This window comes from Heterocephalus glaber, unplaced genomic scaffold (genome assembly GCF_053883595.1).
Source record: "Heterocephalus glaber isolate CG9 unplaced genomic scaffold, H.glaber_assembly_v1.0 deba00000546, whole genome shotgun sequence".
Taxonomy (NCBI): domain Eukaryota; kingdom Metazoa; phylum Chordata; class Mammalia; order Rodentia; family Bathyergidae; genus Heterocephalus; species Heterocephalus glaber.
In genome coordinates this window covers 1,111,241-1,123,202 of record NW_028258147.1, presented here as the reverse complement: position 1 = coordinate 1,123,202, position 11,962 = coordinate 1,111,241, and the positions used below count along the sequence as shown (strand labels likewise).

General features: G+C 45.1%; 1 pseudogene; it reads left to right on the top strand.

The window, feature by feature from the left end:
- The first annotated feature begins 9,351 nt into the window (after positions 1-9,351).
- LOC101716668 (autophagy-related protein 16-1 pseudogene) lies at positions 9,352-11,397 on the top strand (annotated as a pseudogene).
- Positions 11,398-11,962: the final 565 nt, after the last annotated feature.

The following is an 11,962-nucleotide window of genomic DNA, read 5'->3' as shown; positions in this document are numbered from 1 at the left end:
AATCCCTAGTGCTGGGGAACAACAGTGACCAAGACATAGCCCTGGTTGCAAGGAGCACTTCCCAGCACACAGGGAACAGATAACTACCAGGCTGTGTGAAGAGAGAGCACTGTTCTATGAAACAGGAAATGGCTGACTCTGCTTCACATGGTTTGACCAGTGAGTGTCATGCCCACTATTACTATTCTTTTCTCCACTTCATTCTGCCCTCCGTGAACCTGGAACAACTGGCCTCAGTGTCTTCCCTGGCTGTTTAGCACCCACTGTCCTTCAGATCACTAGGAAAGGAGGGCAGCTTGGTCCCCAGCCACAGTGCCACACCCTCACCTTGCCACTTCAGACACTGTTTTGAAGAAGTGGGGCACCATGCACAGCCAGGATCTGTGAAGGTGGGATCTGGCCCTACTTTTGACATTCCCAACCTCTCATGGGCCCTGTGAGCTATGATGGACACAAATGGCCCTCTTGAGGATTCTCTGGCATGGGTTCTGTCATTTGTCCCAGAGACACAAGAGCTGTCAATCAAACAACTTGTGTCCCCTCCTTTCCATGACAGATGCCCTTTTCCTGGATGTGCCCCATCCTGCTTAGACCAATCACAGGCCTTCACTTTGACCAATCAGCAGGCTAAATTTGAATTAATCACAAGCCTGCACTTAGAGCCATCACAGGCCTGCAGCTGTTATAAAGCAGCATTCTCCTCACACTTCTAAGGGTTAGTCCAGGAGGGCACCCTCCAGTGTATTAACTGCCTGTGCTCCTAACAGGTTCTGTTAAAATAAAGACTTGCTTCTTTGGTCCTGTAGAACTGGGGATTTTTATCCTGAGTTGTGTGGATAGAGCATTTATCTTGAAAGAAAGAGCAATAAGCACTGAGGACTCTGAAGAGATGTAGAGACCAGCAGCCAACAAAGATCAGCAGCAGAGTCAAGCCCCCAAAGAGTCAGCCTAGGGAGTCTGGTGCAAATTGACATCGGATGGCAGCAGCCATCAGCAGCAGAGACCAGCGCCTGACAGAGTTGACCAACAGTGTCCAGAACAAGTTGATATTTGATGGCAGTGGCTGGCAGCAACATTGACCAGCAGCCAGCTGTGTCAACAGTTGATAATCAGCATTATCAGTCATCATCTGGTGGCATTAGCACTGCCAGCAGAGTAGTGCTTTGCCGATTTATGATTTCCATCTGAAAGGAGCAAAAGAACCCCAAACTGGCACGATTTTGACAACCCAGATGGTACAACTCCTTTTTTGAGGGAAGACAGTGGTGACAATCAGTGGTGACCTTTCTCATGGATGACAACTGGGACCTGAACCTGCTTTAGTGTCAGCCATAAATGCTAAATTCTTCACCTGGCTGTCCCTTGCCACCAGATCCTACTCATCCAAGGGACTCTACCCCCTCCTGCTGTTTTCTATTCTGTTGCTGACTTCTGTCTCTGTCTCTGTCTTGTTTTTTTTTGTTTTGTAAGACATTTCCATTTCCTGGTAAAGGACTCCTGGTATTGTAAAAGGCTCTCCACTCAGATGCCTAATTGGGATTAATTAATCAGTTTAAAATAATCTGGTTTTAGGTGCACGTTGCTCTCATGTCTACATATCTGCTGGGAGGGTAGTGTGAGATTGTGGTTGTAGACATGCACAATTTAGTTGAGCAGGTTAGGGCCACGATGAACTTAGCTTGATCACTTGAAGTTGAGCAAGTGCTAGATAGGTTGCACTCTAGTCCTCAGGGAGGTGGTTCTGTGGCTCAGTTTGGCATGTGTATGCTTCAGGATATTGCACTTTGTTGATTTGTTGGTTGTGAGGAGCACTGAGTCCTTTCTTTTGGGAAATGGGTATTCTGAATAGAGGGTCTGAGTTCTTCATACTTCCCTGTGTTTGATTTATACTACTGTCTCCTCTGGATTGCTCTTATGTCTCTGCAAGTGGTTTGTGACTTATTCTGAATTTTGTACTTGTCCAGAAAAAATATGGCCCCTAATATTTTTATTGTACTTACTATTGTTATAATCTAGTCTGTTGTGATTATCCCTCTTGTAGATACCCTCAGAAGGGCAGGTTGAGATCACCAGCCTTGTTCATGGGTCAAGATAGCCCCTGGGAGGGTGGACTGAGACCATGAACAGTATTTTGCTGTTGTAGGTAGATGTGTGAAGTAGGGTGGGTTGGGGCCATGACGGACCTGGCTTGATCACCTGGAGTTGATTGAGTGCTAGACATGTCGCACCTCTTTAGTCCTTGAGGTGGTGGTTGAATGGCTTCATTTGGCAGATGTTCTTCAAGATATTGGGCTTCATGGATTTGTTGATTTTGAGGAACATTGATTCTTTTCCTGTTGGAAAGGGATTTTATGCATAGGGCCTCTAAGTTCCTCAGATTGCCTTGTGTTTTCTGCTCTGTGTTTCTCTTGTGTCTGTGCAGGTGATTTGTGATTTTGGATTTTATACTTGTCTGGGAAAATACTTGTCCTGATATTTTTGTTGTGGTATTGTTATGGTCAAGTCTACATGTATTGTCTTTCTTGTTATTCTATCTGGTGCTGTTACTTCTTAGAAGTATTATGGGTGTGTTGAATGAGAAACATTTGCTTTTAGTATTTGCTGAAGCTCTCCAATCCCAGGCAGTGGTGGAAAGAGTAGTGAGTCCAAGTTTTTTTTAAATGCTCAATCCAGTAAAGGTCCTACTGATTATAGGAGCCACAGAAATACTGCAAAGGACTTTCCATGAAGACAACTCTTAACTAATTGGAGCAAATTGAAGGAAGACTGTTTAAAGACAAAGAGGCTGATCTGTAGCAGAGTCTGGCCTCAGTGTAAATTGGGAGACCAAGAAAGATAGCCAAAACACGATCTCTTAACTACAATGCCATTCTCCAGCAAGATCTGTTCTGTAAAAGGAAAGAGAAATGGTGAATTATTCCTTGCATCCAGATTTTTATGAAGTTTTATGAAGACTGGAGATTTTTGAACTCTTGTTGGATTTGACTGGATGCAGTTTCCAAACCCTGCAGGTCCACAGTACTCAGCACAGACATCTCGACAGACCCCTGTTTGAAGTGACATCTTGCTGGCAGGTATCTGTGCCTCCCCAGTACCAAGTGCTTTAGCACCTTATGTGGGGATGCCTTCTCTATCCCATGAACTGATTGAGAGTAATCTTTCCCTTACTATGACATTTTCTCTGTCATCCAAAGCAGAGGCCCTTTCCCTTCCTCCCCACCATCAATACCATCTCCAGTGGAATTGAGATCAACAAACAAATTATGCAGCGGAATCTCTTCCCATTACAGGAAGTGTCAGGTGGGGATGGAGCAGTTATCAGAGCACATGTTCCCTTCTCCATGATAGACATGGTTCAGTGTAAAGAAAGGATTGGTAGTTTTTCTGAGACTCCTAATAAGCTTAGGGATTAATTTGTTAAATTTTGTTTTGACTTGAAGGGATGTGATTGCAGTGTTAACTCACTGTTGCCCTCCTGATAAGAGAGAACGTACTGTGTTCTGAAAAGGGATGCTGAAATAGCTGATAGGTTGGCAGCAAACACTCCAGGCCACAATATTCAGAGGCCTGGGGATGTGATTCTCTGTACAAACCCTAAAGGGTAATACAGTATTTTGTAACTAATATTTCAAAAGGAATGGGAAAGGTCAGATCAAGCCTGTCAATTATGGCAGGGTCAAAGAGACAATGCAAGAAAGAGGAGAATCCTGCTGTCTTTTCAAATTGCTTGTCAGAGGTTTCCCAAAAGTACACTCACACTGACCCAGGGTTGGCAGAGGTGAGAGCCCTAATAGCTATGCATTTTATAATGTAGTCTGAGCCAGGTATTAGGAGAAAGTTACACAATCTTGAAGCAGGACCCCAAACTCCATTGTTGCCCTTGGTGGAGGAGGCTATCAAAGTGTATAATAAACAGGTCCAAGCAGAAGAGGCAATGAAGTATAAGAAGTTAGGAAAAAAGAAAGACACAGTTTGGGGCTGCTCTAATTCAACTGCTGCCTCAGAGTAACTCACAAGGCCCTCAAAAATTTACTCAGTGAAGATTGGATAGAAACCAGTATGCATATTGTCAAAAGGAAGGTCATTGAAAAGGGACTGTCCCAACCAAATTAGAAAGGGTCAGCCAGGCAATAACTCATTTGAAGTCCAAGCTCAAACCTACTCTCCTGAAAGGGAGAGTCAACACCCGGACTGAGGAAGTTTGAGTATATTCCAGGCTCCACTACAATTAGAAGACATCACCAACGCCCTGGAGGAGACTTGGGTAACCATCAGCATGTCAGGTAAAGAAGACATATCAATTTTACATTGGACACTAGCACATTTGTTATGAAACCTTTGACCATGAATGTTTTGTTTGCTTAGCTTATGTAATATGCAGATCACCAAGTTCTTACTTTGAGCCTCCATTATCGGAATTCTGGAAACTATATAAGTTGAAGAGGTATATAGAAGGACATGGAGTCCCTCCTGGCAATGGTTGATTTTGCCTATATCTGTACATCTGGATTTGTCTGATATGGAGAAATCTTGTTACCCTTTGTGATTTGGAGGCATATAGGATGACAATAAGAGCTTTTACTCAGGGCTGGGGATTTAGCTCAGGGGTGCCATGTCTGCCTCACAAGCTCAAGGTCCTGAGTTCAATCCCCAGTACTGAAAAACAAAGAGGTCTTACTCAAAGACAAGGAGATGTCCCTTGGCTGGAACACTGTTTCTCCAGGCACTTAGATGCAGTGGCATTAGAATAATCTGATTGTGTAGGAGTGGTGGCTACAACTGCCCCCCTGGTGAGAAAAGTTATTAGGTTGTACCTAAGCCAATCTTTGGAAGTATAGACCCCTCACAAAGGTCCCAATGTCTTAAAAGCAAAAGAACATCAAAGATGACCAGAGGCCAATTGTTGCAATATCAGGCTCTTCTACGGTAATGAATCAACATCTAGAGTGCTGTTCCCCAATACTCTGATTAAGAGAATAGAGGGGCTCACATTCAAGTGTACCTCAGGATCCTCTCAGGGTGCTCCTGTAAGCCAGTTGTGTTGATTCACTTCTATAGGGAATCTATGTCAGATAAATCTATGATCCCTCTCCATTCATATGGGATGTTCGTCTCTTCACAAGGGTCTTGTTAAGGTATTCAGCAGTGTGGCTGTATTTCATCCTGGCTTGTGAATAGTTAACAATTAATATTTTGGCTTGAAGTGTTTACTAGATAGTCATGTTCTAGACATTTGGGGCAGCATGGAAGCAGTTGTGTTGGATGTGTGTCATATATTCTCCTCAACAGAAAAGTGTTCACAGTCACCTCCTATGTTGTTTGGGTCTCCACCATGCCCTTTGATAGAATGTTGCCAAGGAGGGCAATAACACTTTGGAGGGGAGTGGGTACATTTGGTATCCCACTGCAAGAAGTGCTGAGGCCTAAGAGGATATACACCCAAAGGAGGAACAGGATGCAGGATTGATCTTTAACTAAGGGTCAAGATAATTTGCAGTTCCATGGAGTTCACTTCTTAGTCTTTAGTTAGGCAAAGTAGTACTTGTTGCCAGACACACAGTGGGTATGAGTTCATTCTGTGGGAAAGAAGAACTCCTCCTCGCAGCCAGTGGGAATCACCAACTCTTCAATTGGTGAGGTTTTTGCAAGAAAAGATCCTATTACTCTGTTTTGTGTAATGCCCTTGTATGTATGCATATGATCATGGGGTGTAGGTTCTCATAATCCAGGGTTATAACTCTTCCTATTTGAAAAAGGGTAGGATCTTTCCCTGCTGCTTGAAATCAGAGCATGAAAGAAAGGTTTATTCCAAATTAAAATTGCTGCTCTTGGTGAGGGATGGTTCTGAGCAGTGAATATTATATACATCGCTCTCTATATACAGTTACCAGTCTGCTCCACATAGTTGTCTACTCATGAACTCTGAGTTATCTCCAAAGGCCATTTCAGCTTTGACTTTAAAAGTTTCACAGGCCTAAAGGAGGAAGTCTTATATTCTGCCTTCTTCATTTTCAATCTGTTGCCTATGTAGTAGTTTTGATGCAGAAGGGGTTTTGTAGCTAGATTAAAAATGACATTGGTGGATAGGAAGGATTTGATTTTGAAGCAGTCACGCTCTGGACCTGCTAATGGATTGCTATTCACATTCAAAAAGGTATTAGACTGAAAGTGTGCCTGATCCTAGGCACAGGTGCTCCATTTGCAAGGATTAAAAAAATGGAAGTGAATGCCAATTGACTAATTTCAGTCTACGGCCATACCACCTTGAACGTGCCTGGTCTCATCTGATCCCAGAAGCTAAGCAGAAGCTAAGCAGGGTCGGGCCTGGTTAGTACTTGGATGAGAGACTAATTTCTGTCCAGGGGTAAATTGGTCTTAGAATAGCTACTGCTGGTACTTTAGGAATTGGATGGGAAACTCGTGAGTCCATATGATGGCTGCCATTTATCTCTGGATAGAAATCTCCCCTAATGTACAAGACAGGGGGCATCTCTGAGGTTAAGTTTTTACTCTAACAGAAAGTAGTTAATCTAGAAAGGGTGGTGGTAGAAGATCTTAAAGTGTGGGAAAGATTGGCAATAGTTTGTTCTTATGTTGAAGACCAGAAGCAATCTTGGAGGCAGTTCTAAGGCCAGATGCACTTGGAGGAGTAGATACTTGTTGTTATAGAAGATCAAATTTTATGACATTATGGAAAGAAATTTTGTCTAATGTTCTTCAGTAGTAATTATCTATTACCCCATATCTTTAAAAGTTGGTATTTTCCATAATAAAGAACTGCCACACTAAGCTGATAAAGATGGCATTCCCAGTTGGTGTCTCCAGAGGAAGAGTTGGGCCCCTTATACATCAATAGAGCAGTGAATGAGAGATTTTTATTCCTGTGGTACAGGGGCAACTGCCCAGATCAGCTTCAAAGCATTAACAGAAGATGAACCATTGTCCTTCAGCTCTTCTTAAGGTTAAGAAGGATAAAATGTCTCAGGGGGAAAATGAGACAGATGAGAAGCATGTGACTTTCCCCTTTTCCTCACCTCTTTTTGTGCCTCACTCCCACCCCAGTAGACTGGGACAGCTTGCCTGAGTATCTTCCCTGGTTATTTAGCAGTCACCCTCCTCCAGGTGGCTCTGTCAGGAGAAAACTCACCTGTCAGAGCTATGGTGTCCCTTCCCCACTCCTGCCACGTCAGATGCTGCATTGAAGAAGGGAGGCACCTGGCATGGCTGGGATAAGTGAGGGATAGATATAGAGCCATTTTTGATATTCCCAACCTCCATAAACCCTGGTTGGGTCTAAGACACGTCTGACCTTCCCAAAGATTCCCCAACTCTGTCATTTTCCCCAGAGATACCACAGATGTCAGTGAAACAAGCTGTGTTACCCCACCACCTCACTTGGATCCCGCTTATAATAGCAGCTGCTATCCTAGATGTGACCCCATTCCCCACTGCTTGGGCCAATCACAAACCTGCTCTTGGACCAATTACAGGCCTGTCAGTGGTAACCAGCAATGGCAGAGACCAGCAGCTAACAGAGTTGGCCTGCAGTGTCCAGCACAAGTCAGCACTGAACGGTGGTGACCGGCAGCAGCAGCAGCCAGTAGCCATCTCTGTCAGTTGTTGGCATTCAGTATCACCCACTATCATCTGGTGACATTAGGATGACTGATAGAGCTGCTCTTTGCTGATTCATGATTTCCACCTGTATGGAGCAAAAGAATCTAAAACTGATTGGCAACACCAGGGCTGTGAGAACAGGCAAGACTGCTAACTCTGGGGTGTTATGGGGAGAGATTTGGGCACATATGATCTGGATGTGCCTCCCTCTCCCATGTCTTCTGCAGCTATTTCCCATCCTGGTACCTTTCACTCTCTCTAGTCACACCAATTTTCTTCTCATCCTTGCTAAAATTCTTTCCTCCTGGTCCTGTGATGAGCCCAGTACCCAGAGAATAATACAGCATGATGCCATAAAAGGAGACAAACCACTCTGCTTACAAGTAGGTGAAAAACCCATCACCAAAACTGGGTTAGAGGAGTCATAATAATGAAAATGAGTAAGAATAACTAAAAGATATGTGGCCCTAAAAGCTAAATGGAAGATATGAAGCAATTAGTTAGAGATATAGTAGAATAAAATTTAGAAGAAAAGTAATTAATATAAAGAGATTTTTACTAATATAAGAAAGGAATGAGAAAACTAAGAACACTGAAAATTATTAACGAATGAGTTTAGTTTTAGAATAGAAAAGATGAAAATTTAAGTACTTAAAAATATGAAGTTAAATTATGGCAAAAGACTAAAAATTGTTGGTTTTAATATGGAACTTAAGAGAGCTGTGAAATTAAAATAAAACCTGTTAATCTAGTTATAAACATTGCATATAAACAGTCCACATTTCTCAGAAGCAATACCCAGGATAAAATATAGGAAGATAAAAACAAAAAGATGACAAGTCATAGTACCATAAATTCAGAGGCTAAAAAGACATTTAATCATAGGTCTAGTAGAGATTATTTTTAAATTTAAATATTGTACAGAATTATGAATGGAACAATATAGGTATTAAAATTATATGATAAATTTTGATAAAGAAATTATTAAAGTTAAATAAAGTGTATAGTTTCAGTGGAATTGCTTTTGTTAAAGAGAGAGTGAGGCACTTTATGGATCCATTGCTGAATATTATTAGAGTACACATTCTCCAAGTAGGTATTGATGATCCTCTGGATTTCTGCTGGATCTGTTGTGACTTCGCCTTTTTCATTCCTAATTGCATGGATTTAAGCCTTTTCTTTTCTTCTTTTCTTTTCTTTTCTCTTTCTTTCTTTCTTTCTTTTCTTTTTTGGTACTGGGGATCAAACTCAGGACCTTGAACTTGCAAGGCAGGCAGTAGAACCACTGAGCGAAATCCCTGGCCTTCTTTCCTTTTTTGATAAGGTTGGTTAAGGGTTTATCAATTTTATTTATTCTTTTGAAAAACCAACTCTTCAATTCGTTGATTTTTTGTATTGTTCTCTTAGTCTCCATTGCATTGATTTCTACTCTGATCTTTATAATTTCCTCCCTTGTACAAGCTTTGGGTTTGTCTTCCTCTTAGTTTTCTAGGAGTTTAAGATTCAGCATTACGTGGTCAGAGGAGGCAGGACTTCCTGTTTGCACCCAAACTATTTCCCTCGCTGCCGAAGACCGTCCCAGATGGCCTCTGAGGCGGCTTGTGTGTGGGAGTGAGCTCTGGAGCTGCTGGCCTTTTTCGAGTCCACTGGTCGCCACATGGTGCAGGCAGCAGCCTCCAGACTCCACTTGGATCAGCGGTGCTGAGGCTCCAGCGCAGCGTGCGCGACATTTTGTCGGGCCTCCTCGCTGCTGACTTCCCTCGCTGGAAACGCCACATTGCGGAGGAGCTGAGGCACCGCGACCGGCTGCTGAGGCAAGCCTTCAAGGAGATCATCCTGCAGTATAACAAGTTGCTGGAAAAGTCAGATCTTCATTCAGTGTTGGGCCAGAAACTACAAGCTGAAAAGCATGATGTACCAAACCGGCATGAAGTAAGTCCTGGACACGATGGCACATGGAATGACAGTCAACTGCAGGAAATGGCCCAGCTGAGGATTAAACACCAGGAAGAACTGACTGAATTACACAAGAAACGTGGGGAGTTAGCTCAGTTGGTGATTGACTTGAATAACCAGATGCAGCAGCAGGACAGGGAGATACAGATGAATGAAGCAAAAATCGCGGAATGTTTGCAGACTGTCTCTGACATGGACAGAGTGCCTGGATTTGCGCGGCAAGCTCCAGGTCCTCGAGATCGCCAACCAGACCTTGAAGGACGAATACGAGCCCTGCAGATCACCTTCACCGCCTTGGAGGAGAAATTGAGGAAAACTACCGAGGAGAACCAGGAGCTGGTCACCAGGTGGATGGCCGAGAAGGCCCAGGAGGCCAACCGCCTTCCTTAATGCTGAGAACGAAAAGGACTCCAGGCGGCGGCAAGCGCGACTACAGACGGAGCTTGTGGAAGCAGCGGAGGAGCCTCTGCCAGTAGAACAGGATGACGACATTGATGTCTTCATGGATGAGACCTCTGATCACACAGAGGAGACCTCTCCTGTGCAAGGCATCAGCAGAGCCGCCTCTAAGTGACTCTCCAAGCCTGCTGGAGGCCTTCTGGGTTCTATCACTAATATCTTTGGGAGACGCTCTGTCTCTTTCTTCCCAGTCCCCCAGGACGTACCTGTGGATGCTCATCCTGGTCCTGGTAAAGACATGAGAGTGCTGACTACTGCCTTGTGTGTCTTTGATGCACACGATGGGGAAGTCAATGCCGTGCAGTTCAGCCTCAGCTCCTGGCTGCTGGCCGCAGGAGGCATGGACCGGCACGTCAAGCTGTGGGAAGTATTTGGAGTATTTGCCCTATCTGGCAGTAATGCTGGAATTACAAGCATTGAATTTGATAGTGCTGGAGTTTACCTCTTAGCAGCTTCAAATGACTTTGCAAGGTGAATCTGGACTGTGGATGATTATTGATTACGGCACACACTCACAGGCCTCAGTGGGAAAGTGCTGTCTGCTAAGTTCCTGCTGGACAACGCACGGATCGTCTCAGGAAGTCATGACCGGACCCTCAAACTCTGGGACCTGCGCAGCAAAGTCTGCATAAAGACAGTGTTTGCAGGATCCAGTTGCAATGATATTGTCTGCACAGAGCAATGTGTGATGAGCGGGCATTTTGACAAGAAAATTTGTTTCTGGGACATCAATCAGAGAGTGTGGTCTGGTAGACGGAGCTGCTGGGGAAGATCACTGCCCTGGACCTGAACCTGGAGCAGACTGAGCTGCTGAGCTGCTCCCGTGATGACCTGTTGCAAATTATCAATCTGCAGACAAGCACCGTGAAGCAGACCTTCAGTGTACCCGGCTTCAAGTGCAGCTCAGACTGGACCAGAGTGATCTTCAGCCCTGATGGCAGTTACGTGGCAGCAGGCTTGGCCGAGGGTTTGCTGTATGTCTAGAGTGTGCTCACAGGGAAAGTGGAGAAGACACTGTCAAAGCACCACAGCTCCTCCATCAACGCGGTGGCCTGTGGGCCCCCTCCAGCCTGCACGTTGTCAGCGTGGACAAAGGCAGCAAAGCTGTGCTGTGGGCACAGCCATGACTCAGGAGAGGCTCGGGAACTCCCATGCTCCTGTCCTGGCAGTGATGAGAAGAGCTCTTGCGTGGGGAATTTGGCCTTCCTCTGGTGGGGCTTCTGAGAATGCTGATGGTTGGGCTGGGAGAGTCCACACCGAGGCAGCTTGGCCCAGTGGCCCCTGTCTGGGCAGGAAACACTACTAGCTCTGGTCTTCCATACCTCACTGGGAAGCAGGGGGCCTCCTTGGACAGCAGTGCCAAGCACACCGTGCACAGCTGGGTGTCGGTCCTTGGAGCTCCCCATCTTCCCAAAGTCACTGTGGCTTGATGTGCACCCCTTGCCTCGGGGCACTGGCTGGATGGTGGGAATGGTCGCAGGCCTCTCTGGATCATGTCTTGTTACTGCTGAAACGTCCTTAGGACTCTCCAACTGGTCTTCGGAGCCCCTGGCTCCCTTCCCCAGTGCTTCTTCATGTCCATTTCTCAGTGAGGAAATAAATATCAATTTGGCTTAAGAAGTTTTGAGACAGAGAGGACATGGCCAATCTTTTCCAGTGAAGTGTGTTCCTGTGTCACTGCAGATGCCCGGCACGTGGGTGCGCACAACCTTCATGCTGGTGACAAGGAATCAGGCCTCGAGTGTACAATCCTGGGGCTGGCAGCGGTGACCCCGGCCACACTCTGTCAGGCTGCAGGTCGCGTCCTCGGTGTGTGCTGAGGAAAGCCCTGTCCAGGGCTGGGGTGGTGTCCTTCCCCATCCAGAGGCTGTGACGAAGGCTAGGAAACAGTTATCTTCACCATCTACCTGTATATAGGATTTCAATTCTG